The sequence below is a fragment of the Cherax quadricarinatus genome, chromosome 34 (genome assembly GCF_038502225.1).
Source record: "Cherax quadricarinatus isolate ZL_2023a chromosome 34, ASM3850222v1, whole genome shotgun sequence".
Lineage (NCBI taxonomy): Eukaryota > Metazoa > Arthropoda > Malacostraca > Decapoda > Parastacidae > Cherax > Cherax quadricarinatus.
In genome coordinates, this window is record NC_091325.1 from 21,191,020 (window position 1) to 21,207,063 (window position 16,044).

The window sequence follows — 16,044 nt, forward strand, 5'->3', positions numbered from 1 at the left end:
GTACAAGAAAAACAGGAATAAACTGAAACATTAGTACATAAAAGCAGCAGTCCCAGGGCTGAAACAATTTGCAAATAATCCAGAATTTGGAGTTATATCATATTGATAAGTGTATTTTTTTTCTGCCACAAGCCGTCTCCCACCGAGGGGAAACAAAGAAAAAACACGTCACTGTCATTCAATCACTGTCTTGAGTGGGACGTTAAGAGTACGTTACATTTTATTCAGCGTATGTCACCCATATAGGCATGCCCTCCCGATCAGCGAACCAGGTGCTAAGAGTATAATGAGTAGGGGCCCCCTCGTTATGATAGCACCTTGGTTCAATCAGCCAATCACAAACCCGGCAAACTTGTGAAGCAATGTACACTTTGGCAGACTTACCTCCGAGTCTGGTCGAAGGTGGTTCATACAGTGTCTCTTGCTTGCAAAATTGCCTTAATTATATATCCTCTGTAAATATTGTACATAGTATTACTTGCTGTCTGGCAAAGGTAATACATAAGTATTTACTCTCGGCTGTCTTTTGCTCGTTCTTCGTCCTACCTTGATTATCGTGCTACAACCAGCTGTGCAGGCCATTAGACTACACCTGTGTTTGCAATAGCTTGCCAGAAGCGCGCTAGCATCACCGTTTAAATTATCCTCCGAAACGCAGCTTCCCCAACCTTCCTTCAGAGTGCAAGCAGTGTACTTCTTGAAGGTAAACACAGGAAGCCAGACACACCAGACAACTCTCGAATAACACCTCACGTCTCATCACCCATCTCTGTGAGAACTGATCAAGTGCCAAGTGGGCGAAACGTCTTTTCAATAAAATGCCATAAACAACTTATTGTACCTTATAAACAAAGTCGGATAAATTTGGTGACATATGCAATGTTGAATGACGAATTATTCATGACTATAAAGCGTAGGTAAGACCAATACTCAAGTCTGAAGAGCCAGTATCATCACCTACGTAGTTAAAACATGTAAATAAACGTTAAAAAGTTGATAGATTTTCTAATAGATTAATGTTGGAGCTCAAGACAATGAGCCATAGAGAAAAAAACTAGACATAACAATTCTTACATAACTGAAGGAAAGGTTAGAGTCTAATAATAATAATAATAATAATAATAATAATAATAATAATAATAATAATAATAATAATAATAATAATAATAATAATAATAATAGAGAGAGGAGAATCACTGGAGACTGATATTGACAAAGATGTTCATGGGAACAAACAGTGTAGAATAACATAGTGGAGATAATAGAGGGAACACACATGACAGGTAAACAGAGATGAACTGTTAGAGAGGCTGGAGATACATTACCAGTGTTACTGTAGTAGCAGCACTCAGGTGACACTAGCAGCCTTTATTATACAATAACAACAACAGTAACAGCCACAACAATAGCAACAACAACCATCCCCCACAATCACAACAACACTGTAGGGAGACAGGCAAAGGCAGAATTTATGCACCGTTGCACAAAGGTTGAGGAAGAACTGTACCAGTGACAAGAAGGTTGAGAGGAGGACCCCGAGAACCAGAGTTCAACACACACACACACACACACACACACACACACACACACACACACACACACACACACACACACACACACACACACACACACACACACATCACAGTTGAACACTGCCTCAGGATACCCTCATAATTAATGACTGTTCATGCTTATTTAAATGATAGCAGGGTAGAGATGCAAGAAAAAGCAGCGTAACTGTATATTTAGTTATGAATTAGCAAGAAAACACAACAAGGAAGAGGCTGACAACCCATAATGAAGTGTAAGAGCGACGATAAACATTAACAATTGGTAATCTGCAGTGTTTAAGAAAACAAGGGAGAGAAAATGTTGACACAAACATTGTCAGTGGTAAACATGAAGAAAATGTTAGGGAGCGGAGGTGACAGGAAGAGTTATGGCAGCTTCAGGAGGAGACAGGAAGAGTTATGACAACTCCAGGAGGAGACAGGAAGAAGACTTATGGCAGCTCCAGGAGGAGACAGGAAGAGTTATGACATTCCAGGAGGAGACAGGAAGAGTTATGACATTCCAGGAGGAGACAGGAAGAGTTATGACAGCTCCAGGAAGAGACAGGAAGAGTTGTGACAGCTCCAGGAGGACACGATACATGGATCAAGAGTGATGCTATACCAGCCTTGACTCAACTCTTAGTCTCTCTATGTGTAAGTACAGATGTGGTTCATGTCTTGCTAACTTACAAAACGTACAGGTGTGGTTCAGGTGTTGCTAACTTACAAAACGTACAGGTGTGGTTCAGGTGTCGCTAACTTACAAAACGTACAGGTGTGGTTCAGGTGTTGCTAACTTACAAAACGTACAGTTGTGGTTCAGGTGTTGCTAACTTACAAAACGTACAGTTGTGGTTCAGGTGTTGCTAACTTACAAAACGTACAGGTGTGGTTCAGGTGTTGCTAACTTACAAAACGTACAGTTGTGGTTCAGGTGTCGCTAACTTACAAAACGTACAGGTGTGGTTCAGGTGTTGCTTGATTTACAAAATACCACAACAGTTTGCTTATTCAGAATTAGGATTCATGTTTTTTTCCCTTCTGCCTGGAGAAAACATTGTTGACGTGTACTCTTATCTTTTGTTTAGTGTGTATCACACACACACACACACACACACACACACACACACACACACACACACACACATACACACCATACACACACACACACACACACACACACACACACACACACACACACACACACACACACACACACACACACACACACACATACACACACATACACAACATACACACACACACACACACACACACACACACACACACACACACACACACACACACACACACACACACACACCAAACACACACACACACACACACACACACACACACACACACACACACACACACATACACACCATACACACACACACACACACACACACACACACACACATACACACCATACACACACACACACACACACACACACATACACACCATACACACACACACACACACACACACACACACACACACACACACACACACACACACACACACACACACACACACACACAAGTCCTAGATGATGCACAGTGTGGAAAGGAAGCGGGAGAGAAGGACAAAGAGAGAGAGAGAGAGGAGGGAATGCAGAGTGTGAAGAAGTGTGTGGAAAGGAGGATGGAATGGCCAACTGGATGGAAGAGAGGATGTGGAAGAGGACAACCACGGGGAAGCAATACAAGAAAATAGACCGATGAAAGTCTTATGTTAAGAAAAAAGTCTTTGGTAACACATGGAAGGCTGAGACAGGTATATATGGCAGGGTGGATGGCTGAGGCAGGTATATATGGCAGAATGGAAGACCGATGAATGTATATATGACAGAGTGGGAGGCTAAGGAAGGTATATATGGCAGAATGGAAGGCTGAGGAGTATATATATCACAGAGTGGAAGGCTAAGAAAGGTATATATCGCAGAGTGGAAGGCTGATGAATGTATATATTGCAAAGTGAAAGGCTGAGGAAGGTATATATGTCAGAGTGAAAGGCTGAGGAAGGTATATATGTCAGAGTGAAAGGCTGAGGAAGGTATATATGTCAGAGTGAAAGGCTGAGGAAGGTATATATGTCAGAGTGAAAGGCTGAGGAAGGTATATATGTGAAAATGGAAGTCTGAGAGTATATCCAACAGTATATCGTGTGTATGAATGCTTCTATCCTATCTCCCATCAGGTGTGTTCCTGGTGAAAGGCTCTTGATCCGAGGAACTTGAGCACCCTTTCCCTTTTCTGGGATCAAACAAGATTATTCCTCAACCCCACTAGATGATTCACATGGTCACTGCTAGGTGAACACTACTAGGTGAACACTGCTGGGTGAATACTGCTAGGTGAACACTGCTGGGTGAACACTGCTAGGTGAACACTGCTAGATGAACACTGCTAGGTGAACACTGCTAGGTGAACACTGCTGGGTGAACACTGCTAGGTGAACACTGCTAGATGAACACTGCTAGGTGAACACTGCTAGGTGAACACTACTAGGTGAACACTGCTAGGTGAACACTGCTGGGTGAACACTGCTAGGTGAACACTGCTAGGTGATCACTGCTAGGTGTTCACTGCTAGGTGATCACTGCTAGGTGTTCACTGCTAGGTGTTCACTGCTAGGTGTTCACTGCTAGGTGATCACTGCTAGGTGTTCACTGCTAGGTGTTCACTGCTAGGTGATCACTGCTAGGTGTTCACTGCTAGGTGATCACTGCTAGGTGATCACTGCTAGGTGAACACTGCTAGGTGAACACTGCTAGGTGAACACTGCTGGGTGAACACTGCTAGGTGAACACTGCTAGGTGAACACTACTGGGTGAACACTGCTAGGTGAACACTGCTAGGTGAACACTGCTGGGTGAACACTGCTAGGTGAACACTGCTGGGTGAACACTGCTGGGTGAACACTGCTAGGTGAACACTGCTAGGTGAACACTGCTAGGTGAACACTGCTGGGTGAACACTGCTAGGCGAACACTGCTGGGTGAACACTGCTGGGTGAACACTGCTGGGTGAACACTGCTGGGTGAACACTGCTAGGTGAACACTGCTGGGTGAACACTGCTAGGTGAACACTGCTACGTGAACACTGCTGGGTGAACACTGCTAGGTGAACACTGCTGGGTGAACACTGCTGGGTGAACACTGCTGGGTGAACACTGCTAGGTGAACACTGCTAAGTGAACACTGCTAGGTGAACACTGCTAGGTGAACACTGCTAGGTGAACAATGCTCAGTGAACACTGCTAGGTGAATACTGCTAAGTGAACACTGCTAGGTGAACACTGCTAGGTGAACACTGCTAAGTGAACACTGCTAGGTGAACATTGCTAAGTGAACACTGCTAGGTGAACACTGCTTGGTGAACACTGCTAGGTGAACACTGCTAGGTGAACACTGCTAGGCGAACACTGCTAAGTGAACACTGCTAGGCGAACACTGCTAGGTGAACACTGCTAGGCGAACACTGCTAGGCGAACACTGCTAAGTGAACACTGCTAGGCGAACACTGCTAAGTGAACACTGCTAGGCGAACACTGCTAAGTGAACACTGCTAAGTGAACACTGCTAGGTGAACACTGCTAAGTGAGCACTGCTAAGCGAACACTGCTAAGTGAACACTGCTAGGCGAACACTAAGTGAACACTGCTAGGTGACATCTGCCACATGTACACTGATAGATGAACACTGCCAGGTGAACACTGCCAAGTGAACGCTGGTAGTGTTCACCTAGGAGAACTCTACGAAGTGAACGCTGGTAGTGTTCACCTAGGAGAACTCTACGAAGTGAACGCTGGTAGTGTTCACCTAGGAGAACTCTACGAAGTGAACGCTGGTAGTGTTCACCTAGGAGAACTCTACGAAGTGAACGCTGCCAGGTGAACAGAGAAACAGCTTTAGAGAAACTTTGTTTACGTTTCGTCCCGACTGGGTACTGAATCCAGGACCCTTCTCTTGCAGACAGAATACTTCCAGCATTAAGTAAATAGTTACTGCTGAGACAGTAAGACGTCTTGCTCTATTTTATGTTGGTAGCCAGCAACCATCCAGGAAGGTACTACCTTCCTGATGGTAGACCATCCAGGGAGGTACTACCTTCCTGATGGTAGACCATCCAGGGAGGTACTACCATCCTGATGGTAGATCATCCTGGGAGTTACTACCTTCCTGATGGTAGACCATCCAGGGAGGTACTGCCTTCCTGATGGTAGACCATCCAGGGAGGTACTACCATCCTGATGGTAGATCATCCTGGGAGTTACTACCTTCCTGATGGTAGACCATCCAGGGAGGTACTGCCTTCCTGATGGAAGACCATGCAGGGAGGTACTACCATGCAGGGAGGTACTACCATCCAGGGAGGTACGACCACCCTGATGGTAGACCATCCAGGGAGTTACTACCATCCTGATGGTAGACCATCCAGGGAGGTACTACCTTCCTGTCAGATGTGTGAAATGGAAACCTGTTAAACTTTTGGCACTCTAATCTTACTTTGTGTCTCACGAACACGGAAGATCACAGACAAATGTTACAAACTCCCAGTAACGTTCAGCACTCACAAACCTTCACTTTCCAGAGTGCTTATCAAGAATTCTTAATTCTCTAGCAATTCCTTCCTAACCTAAGAGCCCTGGTCTGAGACCAGGTTCTGGTGAAGTCAATCTTCAGAACCTGGTCTGAGACCAGGTTCTGGGGAAGCCAGTCCTCAGAACCTGGTCTGAGACCATGTTCTGTGGAAGTCAGCCCTCAGAACCTGGTCTGAGACGAGGTTCTGTGGAAGCCAGTCCTCAGAACCTGGCTTGAGACCAGGTTCTGGGGAAGCCAGTCCTCAGAACCTGGTCTGAAACCAGGTTCTGGGGAAGCCAGTCCTAAGAACTTCTAACAGTAGACAGGTAGTCAATTAAAGGCAGCCCCAGTAAAGTTACATAGTTGATAGAACATACAAGGTACTCAACGTGCTTGTGTTGTTACCACGTTACTTTGTGTAGAGCTGAGGTTCCCAACCCTGGGGGAGGAATAGTTCTTCCCTTGGAGGAAAATTTGGACCTTCCAGGGGGTGAGGAAGTAGTAGGAATGTAGAGATCAGACAAAAGGTGTCAAGGTGGCCATTTTAATAGTTAAGTGCAGTAGTTAAAGTTGAACAACTCAGGTGTGAGGGGAGAGGTGTGTGGAGTGATGGTGGCGTGTGTGGAGTGATGGTGGTATGTGTGTGTGTGTGAAGTGATGGTGGTGTGTGTGTGTGTGTGGAGTGATGGTGGTGTGTGTGTGTGGAGTGATGGTGGTGTGTGTGTGGAGTGATGATGGTGTTTATGTGTGGAGTGACGGTGTGTGTGTGTGTGGAGTGATGGTGGTGTGTGTGTGGAGTGATGGTGGTGTGTGTGTGGAGTGATAGTGGTGTGTGTGTGTGGAGTGACGGTGTGTGTGTGTGTGTGGAGTAATGGTGGTGTGTGTGTGTGTGGAGTGATGGTGGTGTGTGTGTGTGTGGAGTGATGGTGGTGTGTGTGTGCGTGGAGTGAGGGTGGTGTGTGTGTGTGTGTGGAGTGAGGGTGGTGTGTGTGTGGAGTGATGGTGGTGTGTGTGTGGAGTGATGGTGTGTGTGTGTGTGTGTGGAGTGATGGTGGTGTGTGTGTGGAGTGATGGTGGTGTGTGCGTGGAGTGATGGTGGTGTGTGTGTGGAGTGATGGTGTGTGTGTGTGCGTGTGTGTGGAGTGATGGTGGTGTGTGTGTGGAGTGATGGTGTGTGTGTGGAGTGATGATGGTGTGTGTGGAGTGACGGTGTGTGTGGAGTGACGGTGTGTGTGTGTGTGTGTGTGTGTGTGGAGTGATGGTGGTGTGCGTGTGGAGTGATGGTGGTGTGCGTGTGGAGTGATGGTGGTGTGTGTGTGGAGTGACGGTGTGTGTGTGTGTGGATGGAGTGACGGTGTGTGTGTGTGTGGATGGAGTGATGGTGGTGTGTGTGTGTGGAGTGATGGTGGTGTGTGTGTGGAGTGATGGTGGTGTGTGTGTATGGAGTGATGATGGTGTGTGTGTGTGGAGTGACGGTGTGTGTGTGTGGAGTGATGGTGGTGTGTGTGTGGAGTGATGGTGGTGTGTGTGTAGAGTGATGATGGTGTGTGTGTGTGTGGAGTGACGGTGTGTGTGTGTGTGTGGAGTGATGGTGGTGTGTGTGTGGAGTGATGGTGGTGGTGTGTGTGTGTGGAGTGATGGTGAGTGTGTGGAATGATGGTGGTGTGTGTGTGTGTGTGTGTGTGTGTGTGTGTGTGTGTGTGTGTGTGTGTGTGTGTGTGTGAGAAGTGATGGTGGTGTGTGTGTGTGGAGTGATGGTGGTGAGTGTGGAGTGATGGTGGTGTGTGTGGATTGATGGTGTGTGTGTGGAGTGATGGTGGTGTGTGTGTATGGAGTGATGGTGTGTGTGGAGTGATGGTGGTGTGTGTGTGTGGAGAGATGGTGGTGTGTGGAGTGATGGTGGTGTGTGTGTGTGTGTGTGTGTGTGTGTGTGTGTGGAGTAATGGTGTGTGTGTGTGTGTGTGTGTGGAGTGATGGTGTGTATGTGTGTAGTGATGGTGGTGTGTGTGGAGTGATGGTGTGTGTGTGTGGAGTGATGGTGTGTGTGTGTGGAGTGATGGTGGTGTGTGTGTGTGTGGAGTGATGGTGTGTGTGGAGTGATCGTGGTGTGCGTGTGTGTGTGGAGTGATGGTGGTGTGTGTGTGTGTGTGGAGTAATGGTGTGTGTGTGTGGAGTGATGGTGTGTGTGTGTGTGTGTGTGTGTGTGTAGTGATGGTGGTGTGTGTGGAGTGATGGTGTGTGTGTGTGTGTGTGTGTGTGTGTAGTGATGGTGGTGTGTGTGGAGTGATGGTGTGTGTGTGGAGTGATGGTGTGTGTGTGTGGAGTGATGGTGGTGTGTGTGGAGTGATGATGTGTGGAGTGATGGTGGTGTGTGTGTGTAGAGTGACGGTGTGTGTGTGTGTGTGTGTGTGGAGTGATGGTGGTGTGTGTGTGTGGAGTGATGGTGGTGCGTGTGTGGAGTGATGATGGTGTGTGTGTGTGTGTGAAGTGACGGTGTGTGTGTGTGTGTGTGTGTGTGTGGAGTGATGGTGGTGTGTGTGTGTGTGTGGAGTGATGGTGGTGTGTGTGTGTGGAGTGATGCTGGTGTGTGTTTGTGGAGTGATGATGGTGTGTGTGTGTGGAGTGACGGTGTGTGTGTGTGTGTGTGTGTGTGTGTGTGTGTGTGTGTGTGTGTGTGTGTGTGGAGTGATGGTGGTGTGTGTGTGGAGTGATGGTGGTGTGTGTGTGGAGTGATGATGGTGTGTGTATGTGGAGTGACGGTGTGTGTGTGGAATGATGGTGGTGTGTATGTGTGGAGTGATGGTGTGTGTGTGTGTGTGTGTGGAGTGATGGTAGTGTGTGTGTGGAGTGATGGTGGTGTGTGTGGAGTGATGGTGTGTGTGTGTGGAGTGATGGTGGTGTGTGTGTGTGTGTCTGGAGTGATGGTGGTGTGTGTGTGTGTGTGTGGAGTAATGGTGTGTGTGTGTGGAGTGATGGTGTGTGTGTGTGGAGTGATGGTGGTGTGTGTGTGTGTGGAGTGATGGTGTGTGTGGAGTGATGGTGTGTGTGTGTGGAGTGATGGTGGTATGTGTGTGGAGTGATGGTGGTGTGTGTGTGTGTGTGGAGTGATGGTGTACTCACCTATTTGTGGTTGCAGGGGTCGAGTCACAGCTCCTGGCCCCGCCTCTTCGCTGATTGCTACTAGGTCCTCTCTCTCCCTGCCCCATGAGCTCTATCATACATCGCCTTAAAACTATGTATTGTTCCCGCCTCCACTACGTCACTTTCTAGGCTATTCCACGGCCTGACTACTCTATGACTGAAGAAATACTTCCTAACATCCCTTTGATTCATCTGAGTTTTCAACTTCCAATTGTGACCTCTTGTGTCTGTGTCCCTTCTCTGGAACGTCCCGTCTTTGTCCACCTTGTCTATTCCGCGCAGTATTTTATATGTCGTTATCATGTCTCCCCTGACCCTCCTGTCCTCCAGTGTCGTCAGGCCGATTTCCCTCAATCTTTCTTCGTAGGACAATCCCCGTAGCTCTGGGACTAGTCTTGTTGCAAACCTTTGCACTTTCTCTAATTTCCTGACGTGCTTGACTAGGTGAGGATTCCAAACTGGTGCTGCATACTCCAGTATGGGCCTGACGTAAATGGTATACAGAGTCTTAAACGAATCCTTACTGAGGTATCGGAACGCTATCCGTAGGTTTGCCAGGCGCCCGTATGCTGCAGCAGTTATCTGATTGATTTGCGCCTCAGGAGATATGCTCGGTGTTATACTCACCCCCAGATCTTTTTCCTTGAGTGAGGTTTGCAGTCTTTGGCCATCTAAACTATATTGTGTCTGCGGTCTTCTTTGCCCTTCCCCAATCTTCATGACTTTGCATTTGGCATGGTTAAATTCAAGGAGCCTGTTGCTGGACCAGGCTTGTAGCCTGTCCAGGTCTCTTTGTAGTCCTGCCTGATCCTCATCCAATTTGATTCTTCTCATTAACTTCGCATCATCTGCAAACAAGGACACTTCTGAGTCTATCCCTTCCGTTATGTCGTTCACATATACCAAGAATAGCACAGGTCCTATGACTGACCCCTGTGAAATCCCGCTTGTCACAGGCGCCCACTCTGACACCTCGTCGCGTACCATGACTCGTTGTTGCCTCCCTGTCAGGTATTCTCTGATCCATTGCAGTGCCTTTCCTGTTATGTGTGCCTGATCCTCTAGCTTTTGCAGTAACCTCTTGTGAGGAACTGTGTCGAAGGCCTTCTTGCAGTCCAAAAATATGCAGTCGATCCACCCCTCTCTCTCTTGTCTTACTTCTGTCACCTTGTCATAAAACTCTAGTAGGTTTGTGACACAGGATTTTCCTTCCATGAAACCGTGCTGGTTGTCAATTATACACTTGTTTCTTTCCAGGTGCCCCACCACTCTCCTCCTGATGATCTTCTCCATGACCTTGCATACTATACACGTTAGTGATACAGGTCTGTAGTTTAGTGCCTCATGTCTGTCTCCCTTTTTAAAAATTGGGACTACATTTGCCATTTTCCATACCTCAGGGAGTTGCCCAGTTTCAAATGATGTGTTGAAGATCTTTGTTAATGGCTCACACAATATCTCTGCTCCCTCTTTAAGGACCCATGGAGAGATGTTGTCTGGTCCCACCGCCTTTGAGGTGTCAAGTTCGCATAGCAGCTCCTTCACCTCCTCCTTGGTTATATGTACCTCATCCAGCACTTGCTGGTGTGCCCCCCTGTTCTGATTTTCTGGTGTGTGTGTGTGTGTGTGTGGAGTGATGGTGTGTGTGTGTGTGGAGTGATGGTGTGTGTGCGTGTGGAGTGATGTTGTGTGTGTGTGTGTGTGTGTGTATGTGGAGTGATGGTGTGTATGGAGTGATGGTGGTGTGTGTGTGTGTGGAGTGATAGTGGTGTGTGTGAGTGTGGAGTGATGGTGTGTGTGTGTGTGTGTGTGTGTGTGTGTGGAGTGATGGTGTGTGCGTGGAGTGATGGTGGTGTGTGTGTGTGGAGTGATGGTGGTGTGTGTGTATGGAGTGATGGTGGTGTGTGGAGTGATGGTGGTGTGTGTGGAGTGATGGTGGTGTGTGTGTGTGGAGTGATGGTGTGTGTTTGGAGTGATGGTGTGTGTGTGTGGAGTGATGGTGGTGTGTGTGTGTGGAGTGATGGTGGTGTGTGGAGTGATGGTGGTGTGTGTGTGGAGTGATGGTGTGTGTGTGTGGCGTGATGGTGGTGTGTGTGTGGAGTGATTGTGGTGTGTGTGTGTGGAGTGATGGTGGTGTGTGTGTGGAGTGACGGTGTGTGTGTGTGTGGAGTGATGGTGGTGTGTGTGTGGAGTGATGGTGGTGTGTGTGTGGAGTGATGGTGGTGTGTGTGTGGAGTGATGGTGGTGTGTGTGTAGAGTGATGGTGGTGTGTGCAGTGATGATGGTGTGTGGAGTGATGGTGATGTGTGGAGTGATGGTGGTGTGTGGAGTGATGGTGTGTGTGTGTGGAGTGATGGTGGTGTGTGGAGTGATGGTGGTGTGTTTGTAGAGTGATGGTGGTGTGTGTGTGGAGTGATGGTGGTATGTGCGTGGAGTGATGGTGTGTGTGTGTGGAGTGATGGTGGTGTGTGTGGAGTGATGGTGGTGTGTGTGGAGTGATGGTGGTGTGTGTGGAGTGATGGTGTGTGTGTGGAGTGATGGTGGTGTGTGTGAAGTGATGGTGTGTGTGTGTGGAGTGATGGTGGTGTGTGGAGTGATGGTGGTGTGTGGAGTGATGGTGGTGTGTTTGTGGAGTGATGGTGGTGTGTGTGTGGAGTGATGGGGGTATGTGCGTGGAGTGATGGTGTGTGTGTGTGGAGTGATGGTGTGTGTGGAGTGATGGTGGTGTGTGTGGAGTGATGGTGGTGTGTGTGTGGAGTGATGGTGGTGTGTGTGAAGTGATGGTGTGTGTGTGTGGAGTGATGGTGGTGTGTGGAGTGATGGTGGTGTGTGGAGTGATGGTGGTGTGTTTGTGGAGTGATGGTGGTATGTGCGTGGAGTGATGGTGTGTGTGTGTGGAGTGATGGTGTGTGTGGAGTGATGGTGGTGTGTGTGAAGTGATGGTGGTGTGTGTGTGGAGTGATGGTGGTGTGTGTGTGGAGTGATGGTGGTGTGTGTGAAGTGATGGTGTGTGTGTGTGGAGTGATGGTGGTGTGTGGAGTGATGGTGGTGTGTGGAGTGATGGTGATATGTGGAGTGATGGTGGTGTGTGTGTGTGGAGTGATGGTGGTGTGTGTGTGGAGTGATGGTGTGTGTGTGTGGAGTGATGGTGGTGTGTGTGGAGTGATGGTGTGTGTGTGTGTGTGGAGTGATGGTGTGTGTGTGTGTGTGTGGAGTGATGGTGGTGTGTGTGGAGTGATGGTGTGTGTGTGTGGAGTGATGGTGGTGTGTGTGTGGAGTGATGGTGTGTTTGTGTGGAGTGATGGTGGTGTGTGAGGAGTGATGGTGTGTGTGTGGAGTGATGGTGTGTGTGTGTGTGTGGAGTGATTGTGTGTGTGTGTGTGTGGAGTGATGGTGCGTGTGTGTGGAGTGATGGTGTGTGTATGTGTGTGGAGTGATGGTGGTGTGTGTGGAGTGATGGTGTGTGTGTGTGGAGTGATGGTGGTGTGTGTGTGTCGAGTGATGATGTGTGTGTGTGGAGTAATGGTGTGTGTGTGTGGAGTGATGGTGGTGTGTGTGGAGTGATGGTGTGTGTGTGTGTGTGTGTGTGTGTAGTGATGGTGTGTGGAGTGATGGTGATGTGTGTGGAGTGGTGGTGGTGTGTGTGGAGTGATGGTGGTCTGTGTGGAGTGATGGTGTGTGTGTGTGGAGTGATGGTGTGTGGAGTGAAGGTGATGTGTGTGGAGTGATGGTGGTGTGTGTGGAGTGATGGTGGTGTGTGTGGATTGGAAATGTACGTGGAGTGATGGTGGAGTGAGGAGTGATGGTGATGTGTGTGGAGTGATGGTGGTGTGTGTGGAGTGATGGTGGTGTGTGTGGAGTGATGGTGGTGTGTGGAGTGCTGGTGTGTGGAGTAATGATGATGTGTGTGGAGTGATGGTGGTGTGTGTGGAGTGATGGTGGTGTGTGTTGAGTGATGGTGTGTTGAGTGATGGTGTGTAGAGTGATGGTGTGTAGAGTGATGGTGTGTAGAGTGATGGTGTGTTGAGTGATGGTGTGTAGAGTGATGGTGTGTAGAGTGATGGTGTGTTGAGTGATGGTGGTGTGTGTTGAGTGATGGTGTGTGTGTGGAGTGATGGTGGTGTATGTGGAGTGATGGCGGTGTGTGTGGAGTGATGGTGTGTGTGGAGTGATGGTGTGTGGAGTGATGGTGATGTGTGTGGAGTGATGGCGTGTGTGTGTGTGGAGTGATGGTGGTGTGTGTGGAGTGATGATGGTGTGTGTGGAGTGATGGTGGTGTGTGTGGAGTGATGGTGGTGTGTGTGGAGTGATGGTGGTGTGTGGAGTGATGGTGTGTGGAGTGATGGTGATGTGTGTGGAGTGATGGTGGTGTGTGGAGTGATGGTGGTGTGTGTGGAGTGATGGTGTGTGGAGTGATGGTTTGTGGAGTGATGCTGATGTGTGTGGAGTGATGGTGGTGTGTGTATGGAGTGATGATGGTGTGTGTGGAGTGGTAATGTATGTGGAGTGATGGCGGTGTGTGGAGTGATGGTGATGTGTGGAGTGATGGTGGTGTGTGGAGTGATGGTGATGTGTGTGGAGTGATGGCGGTGTGTGGAGTGATGGTGATGCGTATGGAGTGATGGTGATGTGCATGGAGTGATGGTGATGTGTGTGGAGTGATGGTGGTGTGTGGAATGATAGTGATGTGTGTGGAGTGATGGTGATGTGTGTGGAGTGACGATGATGTGTGTGGAGTGAGGGTGGTGTGTGGAGTGATGGTGGTGTGTGGAGTGATGGTGATGAGTATGAGGCAATGTGTATTATAAGACAGTGCGTATTATGAGGCAGTGTGTTGTATGAGGCAGTGTATAGTATAAGGCAGTGTGTGGTATTAAGCAGTGTGTAATATGAGGCAGTGTGTAGTAATAGGCAGTGTGTACTATGAGGCAGTGTTTAATGAGGCAGTGTGTAGTATGAGGCAGTGTGTACTATGAGGAAGTGTGTAGTATGAGGCAGTGTGTAGTATGAAGCAGTGTGCAGTATGAGGCAGTGTGTAGTATGAGGCAGTGTGCAGTATGAAGCAGTGTGTAGTATGAGGCAGTGTGTGGTATTAGGCGGTGTGTACTATGAGGCAGTGTGTAGTAATAGGCAGTGTGTACTATGAGGCAGTGTGTAGCAATAGGCAGTGTGTAGTATGAGGCAGTGTGTAGTATGAAGCAGTGTGTAGTATGAGGTAGTGTGTAGTATGAGGCAGTGTGTATTATGAAGCAGTGTGTTGTATGAGGCAGTGTGTAGTATGAAGCAGTGTGTAGTATAAGGCCGTGTGTAGTGTGAGGCAGTGTGCAGTATGAAGCAGTGTGCAGTATGGAGCAGTGTGTAGTATGAGGCAGTGTGTAGTATGAAGCAGTGTGTAGTATGAGGCAGTGTGTAGTATGAAGCAGTGTGTAGTATGAGGCAGTGTGTAGTATGAAGCAGTGTGTAGTATGAGGCAGTGTGTAGTATGAAGCAGTGTGCAGTATGAAGCAGTGTGCAGTATGAAGCAGTGTGTAGTATGAGGCAGTGTGTAGTATGAGGCAGTGTGTAGTATGAGGCAGTGTGTAGTATGAGGCAGTGTGTAGTATGAAGCAGTGTGCAGTATGAAGCAGTGTGTAGTATGAGGCAGTGTGTAGTATGAGGCAGTGTGTAGTATGAGGCAGTGTGTAGTATGAGGCAGTGTGTAGTATGAGGCAGTGTGTAGTATGAGGGTGTTCTTCTCTTCTGTCTGTAAAGTCATAAACTGGACATAAACTGCAGGTTGGGTGTGATATAAGGTGCAGCTGTCAGCACCAGCTGCACTGTCAGCATCAGCTTACTATCAGAAACAGCTGCAGCGACAGTAGAGCTGATAGCAAGAAAACAGGTACTCTGATCACACTGACACATCCACTGCAGAAAGGGTACTGACACAGTGTTCAGTAGAGTGTTCCACTGGGAATGTTTGTGTTTGAACACAGTGTTCAACAGAGTGTTCCACTGAGAATGTGTTTGAACACAGTGTTCAACAGAGTGTTCCACTGAGAATGTTCGTGTTTGAACACAGTGTTCAACAGAGTGTTCCACTGAGAATGTTCGTGTTTGAACAAAGTGATGAACATAGTGTTCTTACACTGCATTTTCGTTCACAAGGAAAATTATAATTAGTAATAATGGTAGAATTACTACTAAGAACATAAGAACGAAGGAACACTGCAGAAGGCCTACTGGCCCATGCGAGGCAGGTCCAAGTCTCCTACCGGCTTAAGCCAATGCACCCAACCTAGTCAGGTCAGGTCACATTGACTTAAGGGAGGAACACGGCAACCGACCTGGTAGCACAAGCTACTGTAACTGTTACTACTGTAACTACTACTACTGTAACTGTTACTACTGTAACTACTACTACTGTAACTGTTACTACTGTAACTACTACTGTAACTGTTACTACTGTAACTACTACTACTGTAACTGTTAATACTGTAACTACTACTACTGTAACTGTCACTACTGTAACTACTACTACTGTAACTGTTACTAGTGTAACTACTACTACTGCAACTGTTACTACTGTAACTGTTACTACTGTAAATATTACTGTAACTGTTACTACTGTAACTGCTACTACTGAAACTGTTGCTACTGTAACTATTACTACTGTAACTACTACTACTGTAACTGTTACTACTGTAACTACTACTACTGTAACTGTTACTACTGTAACTGTTACTACTGTAACTACTGCTACTGTAACTGTAACTACT

General features: G+C 47.7%; 1 protein-coding gene across 1 annotated transcript in view; it reads right to left on the reverse strand.

Annotated features, from left to right (window-relative positions):
• The window catches only part of grh (grainy head), an 893,472-nt gene that overhangs the window by 161,815 nt on the left and 715,613 nt on the right, over window positions 1–16,044 (reverse strand). The gene's annotated exons all lie outside the window — the stretch shown is intronic.